Below are 13,767 nucleotides of genomic sequence, written 5' to 3'. Positions count from 1 at the left end.
AGACATTGAGGTACGAGAGGGATACAAGAAGACGTCATCCCTAGGAGAGATTTGAAAAAGAGTACGGAAAGAAACTGCCTTGTTTGGACCCGTTTTGCCAAGGATATTAGCCTTTGTTGTCTGTCCAGAGCAGGATATGCCCGATTTCCTGTGGTGTCCAGGATAGCACCTAGAAAAACTAGTCGACGGGATGGTTGCAGAATCGATTTCCCTACATTTAAAGTGTGGCCTAATTTCCTGAATAGTTGCAGAGAGGCTTTGGTGGAGGTCTTTGCTGCATCGTAAGTGGGAGCCTTGAGAAGTCGTCGACTAGGTAGGGAAAAATAGGACGATGTTGTTGCCTCAGATATTCTGCGACTGGTGCTAGATACTTCGGAAAATGCGGGGAGCAGATTTTAGTTTTAAAGGTAGGACGCGGAATTGATAGTGACAGTCTGCCACCGTGAATCTTAGAAATTTCTTGTGCCTATGGGTATATGAAAAAATGCGTCCTGGAGATTCAGAGACGCCATGTAATCGTTTCCGTTGAGGAGGTGTAGCACATCTTGACTAGAGATCATGCAGAACTATTGTTTTGGAAGGAATTTGTTTAAGTTCCTTAAATCCAAGATCGGTCTCCACTTTAACTTCTTTCGGATCAAGAAGAAACGGGAGTAGAAATCATTTCCTTTTTGGTTGAGTGGAACTCTCTTGCGCGGGCGGAGCCGCGTCGGCCGTTGGACGTGCACAGCACTACGAAGGTAGTGCTTGCGACGGCCGACGACAGCAAGGAAGGGGTTAAGAGATGCAGGTGTTTTTGAAAGTGGGGCAGAGGAGGAGTAGGTGGAGAGATCTTTATAAATTCCAAAGAGTGACCAAATTGGATTAGGTTTAGGACCCATTGGTCCGATATTATGTCCCGCCACTGATGAAAATAATGAGATTTTCCCGCCCACCGAGGATTGAATAGGCAGGATAGAGGCCGACAGCTGGGAGAAGTCATTGGCGGCGACCGGTCTCCTTACCCTGGCGTCCTGATTTTCCTCTAAAGGAAATCTTGTTGCAAGCCGCAGCAGGTGGTTGGCAGTGGGTAAACTGGGGCCTGTATTGTTGAGCAGTGGAAGAATAGGATGGGTAGCGAGATTGTTGGTAGCCTTGTCTGTACGATTGGTAACCTCTTCATCGGAAGCCACGAAAAGGTATTGTTCTGTATGGTAAAGTACCTAAAGACTTAGCAGTATCTGTGTCTTTTTTAACAGCTTCTAAAGCTTAATTAACGTGGTTGCCAAATAATTCTTCTCCAATATAAGGTAGATCAATAATCTTCGTCTGTACCTCAGGCTTCAATACGGTGGCTTTCAGCCAACCTTAAAGAATCAAGACGGCCGCTCCCGCTAGCTGCCGGCAACCAATGGACGCTACATCCATAGCGCAGTCTATTACTTCAGAGGCGGTCTGCTCACCCTCAAGAAGAATTTTCTTAGCTTCCTCCTTGCCTTCTGATGGAAGTCTGTCCAAAAATGGTGCCAAATCCAACCACATTTGCCTTCTACAACGGCCCAATAAAGCCTGAGAATTCGCAGCTCGTACAGTCAAGGCGGAGATAAGGATCTTCTTAAACGGTAACACCAATGACACTTCTGCTATCGATAGGGGTCCTCACATCGATTGTGTTGACGACAAAGTCAAAGTCCCCGTCGACGAGGGCTGTATCAACGACGAGTGGACCTTAGTCGGGATTTGGCCTTTCAACGACGATGATGACTTTGAAGAAACAATCGGCTTCGTCAACAATAACGGGGCATTACCGGTCGACATCGACGCCAAAGACACAGTAAGAAAACAAGTTACTTACCTGTAAACTTTGGTTCATCAGTATTGGTAACTTTCATAGATTCCCATATCTTGTATCATTCCCAGTCGTCAGAATGAGTCCCCGGTAAATAAAAAATACCATAGCAGTAGGTACAAAAAAAAAAAAGAAGGCCTAGACCTCATCTCATTTTGTAGCATATCCATCTCTTTTTGTAAGAGAGAGACCAAAAACACTGAACAGCCAATCAGAACAGCCTCACCCCATACACATTCCTGAGAGAGCCTCAGATTTTCGTAGCAGTTTGTATAACAGTAGAACAGAAGATGCTAGAGGCTGAGCTTTCCCAGGGGAGGAGGGTGGGTGCATGGGAATCTATGAAAGTTATCAATACTGGAGAACCAAAGTTACGGTTACGGTTTTCTTACACCAGTATTGGAACTTTCATAGATTCCCATAGCTTGTATAGAATAACCAGCAGATAGGAAACGCACATTTTGTGTAATACATTGTATAACTTTGCAAGATGTATATTGTCCTAATAGATATCAGTTACCAAAACAGTAGTCTAAAATCATCGTTAGATACAAAATGTGCGAAAGCAATAACAGGAAGGAGGGTTAGAAGGGAAAGCTCACCGCTTATGGGAAGAGATTCCTCAGGACTGCCTGTCTCGCTGCAGCATCACTTCATGTGGAAGCATCCAAGCAGTAATGCTTCGTGAAAGTATGGGTACTGCTCCATGTTGCTGCCCTGCAAATGTCTGATAGGCACTCCTGCGAAGAGACGCAGAAGAAGAAATGGATCTCGTAGAGTGGACCGGACCCCCCCTTCTAGGGGCTTACCGGCCGCTTAGTGACAGTATTGGATCGCGCTGGCAATCCATTGTGCAACCCCTTGCTTCGAAAAGAGGGAAACCCTTGCGAGGGGCACTGAAAGCCACAAAGAGCTGTGTAGATCTTCTGAAATCCTTGGTGCGCTGGAGATATAATTTTAAACACCTTTGAACATCCAAAGAATGAAGAGCCCTTTCCTCTGGAGAAGTGGATCGAGGAAAAAAGGATGAGAATGATCAGTTTATTCAATTGAAAGTCCGAAGGGACTTTCAGAATCAATTTGGGATTTGTCCTCGGAATCTGAGTGTCCTTTTTAACCCCTCCCCTGCTGATGACGGAACCGCTCAGTCATCAGCCGCGGTCGCACTTTGCTGATGACGGAGCGGTTCCGTCACGGCCCGCTCGGCACGCCAGCGCGAGGCGAATTCTGCGCCTGCGCTGAGAGTTCTATTGAGCGGGCGGGGCCGTGACGGAACCGCTCCGTCATGAGCACAGCGCAACTGACACTGGTGACGGAGCGGTTCCGTCACCAGCATGCGCCCGCCGCTCGGCCGCCCTCCCCCCTTAGCACTGCGGCGGAATAGCCGCCGCAGTGAAGGGGTAAACTGCAATAACGGATCCTTGATGGTGAGAGCGTGTAGTTCACCTACCCTCCTGGCTGATGTTAAAGCGATAAGGGCCACTTTCTATGAGTGGAATGTTATCTTGCCGGCACCATAGGCAGAAAGGCTTCCATTTCAAGCAAAATGGTCCTAGCACCTCTCTACATTCTTGTGAGATATTTAAATTTTGAAATTCTCTGTGCTCCGGAGCCACGCTGTTAACTGAAGTGAGCTCGACTCCGGATGTACCACCTGGCCTGGGACATCATCAACAGAGAGGGAATTGGGCGCAGATGAATTGGATGATCCAGGGAGAGCAGAAGCTCCGTAAACCAAAACTGGCAGAGCCACGCCAGGGCCACCAGAATCATCCTGCAGGGTTCCGCTTTGAGCTTCTGGAGTAGCCTTCGAATTAGAAGAAATCTGAGAAAAAGCGTAAACAAAAGGCACCTTACCAGGCCATCGAAAGTGCATTCCCCAATGATCCCTGATGGTATTCCCTGCTTGCGTAATGTCGGCATTTCTTGTTCTCTTAGGTGGTAAATAGATCTATGAACGGAGTGCCCCAGAGATTGAAAATTCTTTCTAGAGTGCGATTGTCTAGTTCCCACTCGTGGCACACCGATTTGAGGCGACTTAGTGTATCCGCCGTCTTGTTGAGGGCACCCAGAAGATGCTCCACCAAAAGAGATCTGATGTTGGATACTCCACTCCCAAAGTTCCCGAGTTTCCTTGGATAGCAGACGAGACCTTGTTCCTCCCTGCTTGTTCACATAATGCATGGCCGTAGCGTAGTCCGTACAGACTAGGACGGTGGATCTTCCGATCTGCGGAAGGAAAGCTTGAAAAGCCAGACGAATCGCTCTGAGCTCCAACAGATTGATGTGGAGAATGCGTTGCTCGGGCTGTCAGCGGCCGCTCACCAGGTCTTGTAGTACCGCTCCCCAGCCTTCTAAAGAGGCATCTGTTGTAAGTATTAGTGGAGCTGGGGTGACTGTGAAGGTGAGACCCTGAGAGATATTGTCTTTGATCGTCCACCAGTTGGCCACCTCTTTCCTAGGCTGATTTATCATTATTTTGTCCTCGAAAGAGCCTTCTACTTGGCACCACTGCAAATCCAGTTGTTCTTGGAGAGGGTGCATTCGTAGCCTGCAATGCGGAATTATAGGAATGCAGAATGAGATCGATCCTAGAAGGGACTTGTATAGGCGAACTGAAAGTGACCGTCTTTTTTGCAACCGACGGGCAGATGCCATCAGTTTTGTCCGCCTTTTTTCTGATGGAAACACTTTGCAACAAGTTGTGTCCAGAATAGCACCTAGGAACTTGCCCAAATTGGACAGGCACAGGCCTGACTTTTCCTTGTTGAGCTGAAGCCCCAGGTGACGGAAGAATTGAGTGCATGTTTCGACTGCCTCTGTTGCCGCCTGAGAAGACGGTGCTTTTACCAACCAGTCGTCCAGGTAAGGGAATCGGTCTCCTGAGAATAGCTGCGACTGAGGCGAAGACCTTCGTGAATATCCGCGGAGTGGATCTGAGTCCGAAAGGCAGGACCTTGAATTGGAAGTGGGCCTTGGCTACTGTAAAGCGTAAAAACTTCCTGTGGGCCGGGTGGATGGGAACATGGAAGTATGCGTCCTCGAGATCCAGGGTGGCCATGTATTCTCCTGGATTGAGGAGCCGCAAGATGTCTTGAAGGGATGCCATCCGAAAAGAGAGCTTTATGAGATAGGTGTTTAGCTCCCTCAGGTCTAAAATTGGGTGCCATTTTTCTACGGTCTTTTAAACGAGAAAGAACCAGGAATAGAATCCTTTGCCCTGCTGGGATAGAGGCACTGGCTCTATCTCTCCTTTGAGAAGTAGTTGGTGGGCTTCTAGACCTAGAAGGTGTAGATGTTTGGATTCAGTGGCGCGAGGGGCTCTGGATGGTGGTTGGTGTTGAAACTCCAGTATATGGCCTGACAAGACGATATTAAGAACCCACTGGTCTGATGTTATAAGTTGCCAGTTGTGGAAGTATTGTGACAGCCTGCCCCCCCCCCCCCCCCACTGGTGTAATAGGGGACGAAGGAACAGTAAGAAGAGCCGGGAAGCCACTACTGGCACTTAGAGGAATCCCTCCCCTAGTGCCCTTGTCGCCCTCTGGATTATGGTCAAGAGAAAGACGATGATTGGCCCAACGCTGTGAATATTGTGGCCTGTAAGACCGAGAAGGTTGCGAGTAGGAGTAATAGCACTGCTGCTGGTATCCGCCTCTGTATGAAGAAAACCCCCTTCCTCTCGCTCCACAGCAAGTAACCTTGCGGTATTGCAGAGTCCCAATGGACTAAGCAGTTTTAATGTCCTTCTTTGTGTCCTGTAGCGCATCGTCAATGTGCTTTCCAAATAGCATTTCACCATCGAACAGAAGATCCAGGATCTTGTTTTGGACCTCCAGACGAAACCAAGTGGCCCGAAGCCAGCCTTGCAGTCGAAGGACTGCTGCTCCTGCGAGAGAGTGGAAAGCCGTAGTAGCAATGTCCATGGCACAATCAATTATTTCTGAGGATGAACGTTACCCCTCCTGAAAGATCTTCTTGGCTTCAGCCTTTGCTTCCTCGGGTAGCTGGTCTAAATACAGGGATAGATCACACCACATCTGGCGATAATATCATCCAAGAATAGCCAAGGCATTGGCCGCTCCGACCAGGAGGCTGGACATGGAAGAAAACCTCTTCCCAACATTATCTAGCAGTCTTCCCTCTTTATCAGGTGGCTTGGTAAGAGGTGCCTGCCGGATTTTTAGATTTTCTTTGGGCCGCTTGTGAAATTACAGAGTACGGTTTCTGTTGGCTGACTAGACAAGCGGTGCTATCCTCTGGACCTTTGTATTTCTTTTCCACACGAGGAAGCACAGGCATGACCATTGCCTTCATGACCTTTATCTCCTCATCCCAGACATGGCCCACTATTGGGATAGAGCGAACAAACTTCCTGTAAGGTTCTTTGAAGTCATAAAAAACATTCTGATTGTACCAATGGAATGGGCAGATCGAAACATTAAGAAGGCCTCTCCATTAAATTGTGAAACCCTCCGATCTCAGCTAGAGGAGAATATGCCAGATCAGGAGCTGGAGAGACGGTATCCGGAATAATGTAATCATCCCATTCCCTATTCGGGTTAGGGATTGTTATAGTGCCCTGGTCAACATCTGATTAGTCGTCCTGGGCAGTGACCACATTCTGTTGTGGTTCCGTTAGCTCCTGTACCGGAGTTTGAGGGAGCCGAGGTGCAACCGGACAAGGAGGTTAAGTTAGAGGCATTTGCCCTGTCTCTTGGCCGGAGGACTGAGACGGAAATCTATGCCTGTAGTCCGACAGCATGGATTGGAGGTCTGTAATGAGGGAGGATGGCATGCAGACCATGTCCTGCTGATATTGATCCTGGGGCTTGGATTACGGCACATATTGCTGTTGCTCCATATAATAGCCCTCAGAGTCCGAGTCCTGATACTTCACATGCAGTTGAGATGGGCTATTTGCATCACAATAAGGTCCATCATCATCCTCCGAAAACCACTCTTCCAAAAACAGTACAGGAGTCAGGGAAAGTCATTTCCGGGGGTTTCCGGTATAGAAATTGCCACATTGAGTATCGCCGACAGAAGTTGACGGAGCCACCGGCGACGAAGCTTGAACCGTCCACGACGAAAGGGCCACCGTCGTCAGTATTAGGGCTGGAAGCTGTCGACGTGGTCGCCGTTGACACCATTATCGTCGTCATCCTCCTCGGCGTGGAAGTTGTCATCGCAGACGTCGACGACATAACAAAGGGTACCTCAGTCTGTGGCGTCAAAGTTGTGGTCGACGAAGTCAACAGAGACAATGAAACTCTCGTCGACGGTCGATGCCAGTTGAATTTTTGAAGCCGTCGTAGACGGAACTGATGTCATTGACGAACAAATTTTCCTGTCAGCTTTCCCCTCAGGTGGGACAGAAGCTGTTTTTTTTAATGTTGTTTCTCAGAGGGTGGAGAAGAAACGGAACACCCATGGCTTGTCTTCTTACCCGATGCCATCTCAGTAACCAGTCCTTCCCTTTCCTTTACACCTCGGTGAGGAGATTTGATGGGACTACGCCGGTCAGACCTGTCCGAGGTCTTTTGTAAGGCTTTGGCAGGGAAGTCTGAAGAAGTTGAAGGAGAAGACCTACCCCTTTTCTGTGATCTCCTCGAAGATGTCGCAGGGGAAGCATCATCGCTGTCACTTGAAACAGGATCTTTCTGTGACTTCAATTTTTGTAGCCAGGTGAGCAGATGTCCCTCAATGTCCCACAAGGTTTTAGTAGAGAAGGTCCTACAAATCTTACAGTCAGTGGCCTTGTGGTCCGGATACAAACAAATACAGTCTTTATGTTTGTCCTCCACATAAAGCCTCTTTTTGGAACAGGTGGCACAAGCCTTGAACAGAGCCTTCTTTTCCTTATCAGACATAATGTAGATTTGAAGCGTTGAAATGACAAAGTAGTTGAAGAATGAAGAAAAACTGAGCAGAGCTCTGTGGAGACTCCCTTGCACAACGCACGGTAGAAAATCTGAGTCTCTCTCAGGAAGGTTCTATGGGGTGAAGCTGTTCTGATTGGCTGTTCGTTGTTTTTGGTCTCTTTTATAAAAAGAGGTGGATATGCTACAAAATTAGATGAGGCCTAGGCCTTTTTTTTGTACCTACTGCTAAGGTATTTTTTATTTACCGGGGACTCCCATTCCGACGACTGGGAATCTATGAAAGTTCCAATACTGGAGTAACTGTAGTGACAGACACGGTTGATGTGACCAGAATCCCCTCCGGAGAGGATTTTCTCGTCGACAAGCTCCTCATCGGCAGAGCTGAAGTAGGCTTCTTGAAGGTATGCTTCAGCTTCCTAGGCGGAGTTGCTGGTTCTGAAACTGGCTTTTTAGTACACAAAACCTTTTGACCCTTTCTTGGGAGGCAGCGACAATGAGCCAGCAGGGTCATCAAAAGGTCTTTTTTTAGGTGTTTTAGAGGAAGATTCAGAAGTAGTATCACTTTCTTCATCAGAGACCACTGTGTCCCTGTTTTTAAGCCTCTGAAGCCACAAAAAAAGTATTCCTTCACGATCTTTCAAAGTCTTTGCAGAGAAAGTCCGACATACCTTGCAATCCTTAGGTTTGTGTTCAGGATACAGGAAGTAAAGGCAGTCCTTGTGTTGATCATCAATATGAAGTCTTTCTTTCCTGCAAGTACCACAGGCAAGTACCACAGGCAAGTACCAAAGACCTTTTATAGGTGTATCTGACATATGGGACGTCAGTTTAAATCACCTTACAACAGATCTACTGAGCTGGTAGTAAATCTGACTGGAAGAAAATACTCCAAAATAGAAGAAACCTGAGCAGAGCTCAGTGGAGACTACCTTAGCACAACATACAGTAAAAAAGTCTGAGGAACTGGAGCTTCTCTCAGGAAGGTTCTACAGTGTGGTGTCTACGGATTGGCTAGTTCTAAGTTTGGCCCTTTTTTTATTAAAAGGACAGAGATCTGTTACAAAATTGTTAAGGCCTAGGGCCTTATGTTTTATGTCTAATATGATATTTCTTTTAATAATACCGGGGGTTCCAATCTCGACGGGGAATGATTCAAGAATGTGAATCTATGAAAGTTCCAATACTGGAGTAACAGGTGTCTTATTTAAAAGATACCTACTCATCTTTTGCTTCCAAGCTAAGTCTATCATAGCTGAAAACAAGAAAACCAAAGCTTGGATAGACGGGATGATCAAACCACATGCTTGAACATCATTCACTTCATAATGAAACTCCTAAAAGAAACCAAAGCAAAGATTGATTGAAGCATCCTCTGGTCTTGCTCTGAAACTCTGTAATGCCCTATAGCAAGACCAATTCTCGCCATCCTTAACCACATTCCACAAGGCTTCAAAAGACGCACATATTCCGCAAGAGTTAATGGAAACTCAGTTCCTTGACCAGTCTCTTTCACTTTATCCTACTTATGCATTTCACCTATTACAAGCAAAGTGCTTAGTTACCTTTTGATTAGGATGAAGAAGAAAAAAATAGCTCAATCAAAAAATACCTTTGCAACAAAACAAAATTGCATTGCTTGAAGCAAGCGATCTGCAGGAAAACAGATTGTGAAAGAAGGAAAGAGTCAAGCTATGAGAACCTTACCTCTATGAAAAAACTCGGAGGGCCAGGGCTGCTCTGTGAAATCATTCTTATGTCCGGAGCAGAAGGAAGCCAAGAAAAGCCAATAGGCATGCAGTGGGTGTACAATAGGCAAGGCACTCTTGCTCAACATGGTTCTAAAATTACATTTTTGGTTTTTTTAACACAATTCAGTCCACCTGTCCTCCAGGGACTCGTTAGTAATACTGATGTAACAAGAGTGGGAGAATGAGTAAAACCCTACCTTTGGAACCTGAAAAAAAACTGTATAATAAACCTAGTAACTGTAACCACTACTCATGCAACACTTACCTTATTGGAATGCCCTGGTGAAGTGACTTGGACATGTGGAATCTTCTGAAACCTAACCTTTTCTTATAACTGATAAAAAAGTGTGTTTGGTATAATAAGGAAACAGCTGCATAAAACTTTCCAATCCAGTTGCGTGCCATCCAACCTCAGAACAGTGTCTAGAGTAGAGTAATGCCTCGCCTGAAAAGTAATTCAGACCTCATTTTAATTTGTGGGTCTAGGGTGGACTGTTGTTTCAAGGTTAAATTGGCCCATGCAAAAGTCTCCAATTTGAACTATGCATGTGAACATTTTTAGACAGTGACTTTTTATATGCATTGCGCGTACACAATAACATACTTCGAAAGTATTCTGCGTACAGCTCAATTTTTGGTAAGCATTTTATCATGACACTTGAGACCAAGGAACGCGGAGCATTTTGCCCTTGCTCTGCCCAGCTCTGATTTGTAAGAGAAACATCGCATCAGCATTGCACCTCTGACACATTGCGATTGGAACAGGGCTTTGATTATATAAACTATCTCAGAGCCACATTCGGCAGAGGGACACTTCTAAGGATTATCCTGGAACGTTGGTCTGTGACTGCGATGCAGCCCTGCCGACTCGAATCTCTATCCAGCTAAGGACGGTAGCCTGTACTACAGATCGGGATCCTGATGCATCACACACAGGCACCACACACTGGTATGGGGAGTTGAGGTATCCCAATGGATCTGGCAGAAGGTACTCCCACTAGGCTCTCGATAGTGTAGGTAGGAGTACAAGTATGATATATAATCACTATAACATCATAATAGTCTAACTGTTTATCTTTTTCACAATTCTTTTAATGCTGGTTACAACGCGTTGTTTCCCATTGCTAATAATTGCAGCTCATATCTTTTTTTCTTGCTAATCACAAGAATACAATTGCTTCAATAAATGTTGGAAATGCCAGTTTGTATATGGCTTGCGTCTCTGTGGCATGCCTTTGTAACAACAAAAGGGTAGATTGTTTCCACAATTTCCTTGGGGAATCAGAGTGGCCACTTTCTGAGGTTGCCGTAACCATCTGGTACCCTGTAAGGTTGGGGTGCAGATGGCACACTGTGAGCTATCCAGGAATTAGGCTAATATACTCTAATGATATGTGTGGAATCATTCCCCATATTTTGACTGTCATTTTGCCCAGATACCCAGTCCTACTTAATTCGTAGTAACTATTACATGGCACCACCAACGTTCTAGGTAAGGTACTTAATTAATGGGTCTCCTGCGTAGTACTTGTGTGTGCCCAAAGCCCCTAGTCACCTTATACGGAGACATCCAAGGTTTTCAGGACTAATCCTCCTCAGCTAAATACAGAACCCTGTTTTGTCTATAGGTTGTTCAAGCTTGAACCTTTAAAAGGATCACCCCACTATAGTTGTTCCTTTCTTTGAATTTCACTCATTAAATATGGCCCAACCACCAGTGGTTATTCCACTCAAATACAGACATGCAGTAACACAGAGTTCACAACAAGAGCTTCCTCTTACAGGCGGAGAAGCTAACTTTGTGGCAGCAGCCCACGAAGCGTACATAACAGAGGTATTATTTCCACAGGTCACTTTTCGTGCAGCCATTGTCAACACACAAACACTCCATACATACACAGCAGCTGTAATACCAGGCCAATACAGAGCCTATAAAGATTCAGACATTCCAGTAACATTCTAGGAACATACAAATTGGTTCCAAGGTGCCCTACCACATTGCAAGACTGAACCCCTCACCCTTCAGCAAAGAGGGAGCAACCTGCCCAATCTAAGCAGACTATACACCATATCCAACATTAGGACCACTCAATGCTGTAGAGCTCCATGCTCTTTACACAGGTCTAGTTAGACTGCACAGACATTTAAACACAGTTCGTAATGTGAACAATAACAGCAACTCCCAGCGAGGGCTGTTAAATCTGCACAGCCACATATAGCTGTGTTTGCGATTAGTCCAGTTCCCATTAACACAAGTATGGTAAGGTTCCTACTAGTCAGGAGGAAATTCTGTTCTGGATAGCACAAAAAACTAACCAGCTTGAAGCACTATTACCCCTATACAGGAACCTGAGATAAATACAGAATTCTCACAATGTGCCTACCACTAGGGATGGTTCCCCCGGTAGATGAATGTGTCACTTGGGGCACAGTTTTCACCGCACTATATACCATAACACATGGTACATCATCTACAGCTGTTTTACCTGCAGTGCTAAAACAGATTCAAAATTAATATAGGGCTGCCCCTGCCTGGATTTGGGGATTCAACTAATTGACAACTATGCCACAGTTGCCACAATTATTTTAAGTATCATAAAAGAGGAAACAGACGTTTTGGCAGTATGTAAACACCTCACACAAGTTCCCATAGCAGACAACAGCAAGAAACACCCACAATTATTTCTGAGACATACAGCTCTAGATCGAAATAATTTGGGAGACAGACCAAATAAACGACAACTGAAGGGTAATTCTGGAAAGGATAACTTGAAACCGGCAACAGAGCTTTCTAAAAAGCTCTGGGATAAACAAAATAATAAGGAAAAATCAATGTCATGGGATCAATCACGCAACCAGAGTCCACTAAAAAGCGCTATATTCTACGTAACTGTGAATCACTTAAACAGCCTGATAGGTAGCCGTAAACTGATACAAGTCCTTCTCATTCCTTTCAGGAAACATCTGGCAAACGTTCAGAGAACGAGGAGGAAGATCAGAGTGCAGATCAGAAGAGTATGTGAAAGCGAGAAAGTACTCAGCGCTTGTCTGACGTGATAAAAAAGGAAAACTTCCACAACAAAAGCCTCAATTAAAAAAGATGAAAGTGGCAGGTGTTATGTTAAATATGTCACACACATTGAGGACGCTGCTTCGAAACAAGGAGTGGGCACAGACACTGCTTGATAGTTCAGCAGAGGTGACAATAGTTTTCCAGATTCTTCAAGAGTTTCTGGGTGCGAGAGCAACTAATGATTTTATTCAACTTGAAACCCCAGATAAGCGGGTTAGCTCTCCAGATAGATTGTTTGATTTGGACATTCAAATTGAGATAAACAGAGTTTATTTGAAAAGTTCGGCAAGGGGAAGATATGATAATACAATCTTTCTCCATACTCATTCCTGAAGCTGCTAAACAAGCATATACCAAGGAGTGGGATTTCATAAGCCTGGCATTGTACGGCTATCATGTAGGCTAGGATAGAGATGCACCTTATCAACCTCATACCCATCAGCCCGCATGTGCAACCACAATACCCAATTAAGCATGAAGCTAAATGTCCAGTTAGAGAAATTCGAACAACTAGAATAGGTACCGTATGACAATTTGCCGCTTGGCTTGCACAGAACAAGTTGAAGGCTTGAGGAGACCTATGTGTACCTTGCAAACTGAAGACAGATTGATTGGATGGGACTTGGATTTAGCAAAACTATCAAGCATATATTGGATTGTGGTGCACTAGGTAATCCACTAGGGAATCAAGTACATTCCTGATATTAAATGGCAGATTCATGGCACAGCCCTAAAGATTTAATTTGAAAGCAGGGGGATAGAGCCACTCCCAGTGGTGCATCAAGAATCCTATACATATAGTATGAGGAGCCTTATAAATGCAACCTATATTATCAGCTGGCACGTTTCTGCAGCATCCTAGCCCAGGCAAAAGAATCTCTTCTTAGTGATCATCAAGGAAGACATGCAGTAAGCATGTCCTGCCTTTCAACACTGTCAGTGACCTGGCATAACACCAGTTCCATGGGAAAGAAAATATTTATTTCTATATTTTAGGGGTAGCAGAAACAGCAGGTACAGACGAGGTAGAGGTCTTTCCTAAACAATTACAAATTCAATACAAGGTTACTAGTAGTTGCAATTTAGGGGTGAGCATGTCAGTGCTCGGAATGGGTAGTGTTTCAAATTGGACCATAATAATAGGCTCTATGCAGTAGGAGGCATAGAGTATTACTAGAGAGAAGATCCCCTTATTTGGAGCAACAGCCTCTGAATACCGGAAAATGAAAAGAG

General features: G+C 45.3%; 1 protein-coding gene across 3 annotated transcripts in view; it reads right to left on the bottom strand.

The window, feature by feature from the left end:
* RPRD1A (regulation of nuclear pre-mRNA domain containing 1A) overlaps nucleotides 1-13,767 on the bottom strand; it is a 431,185-nt gene that overhangs the window by 183,904 nt on the left and 233,514 nt on the right. The gene's annotated exons all lie outside the window — the stretch shown is intronic.

Source organism: Lissotriton vulgaris, chromosome 4_1 (assembly GCF_964263255.1).
Source record: "Lissotriton vulgaris chromosome 4_1, aLisVul1.2, whole genome shotgun sequence".
NCBI lineage: Eukaryota > Metazoa > Chordata > Amphibia > Caudata > Salamandridae > Lissotriton > Lissotriton vulgaris.
This window is presented reverse-complemented; position numbering and strand designations above follow the sequence as displayed.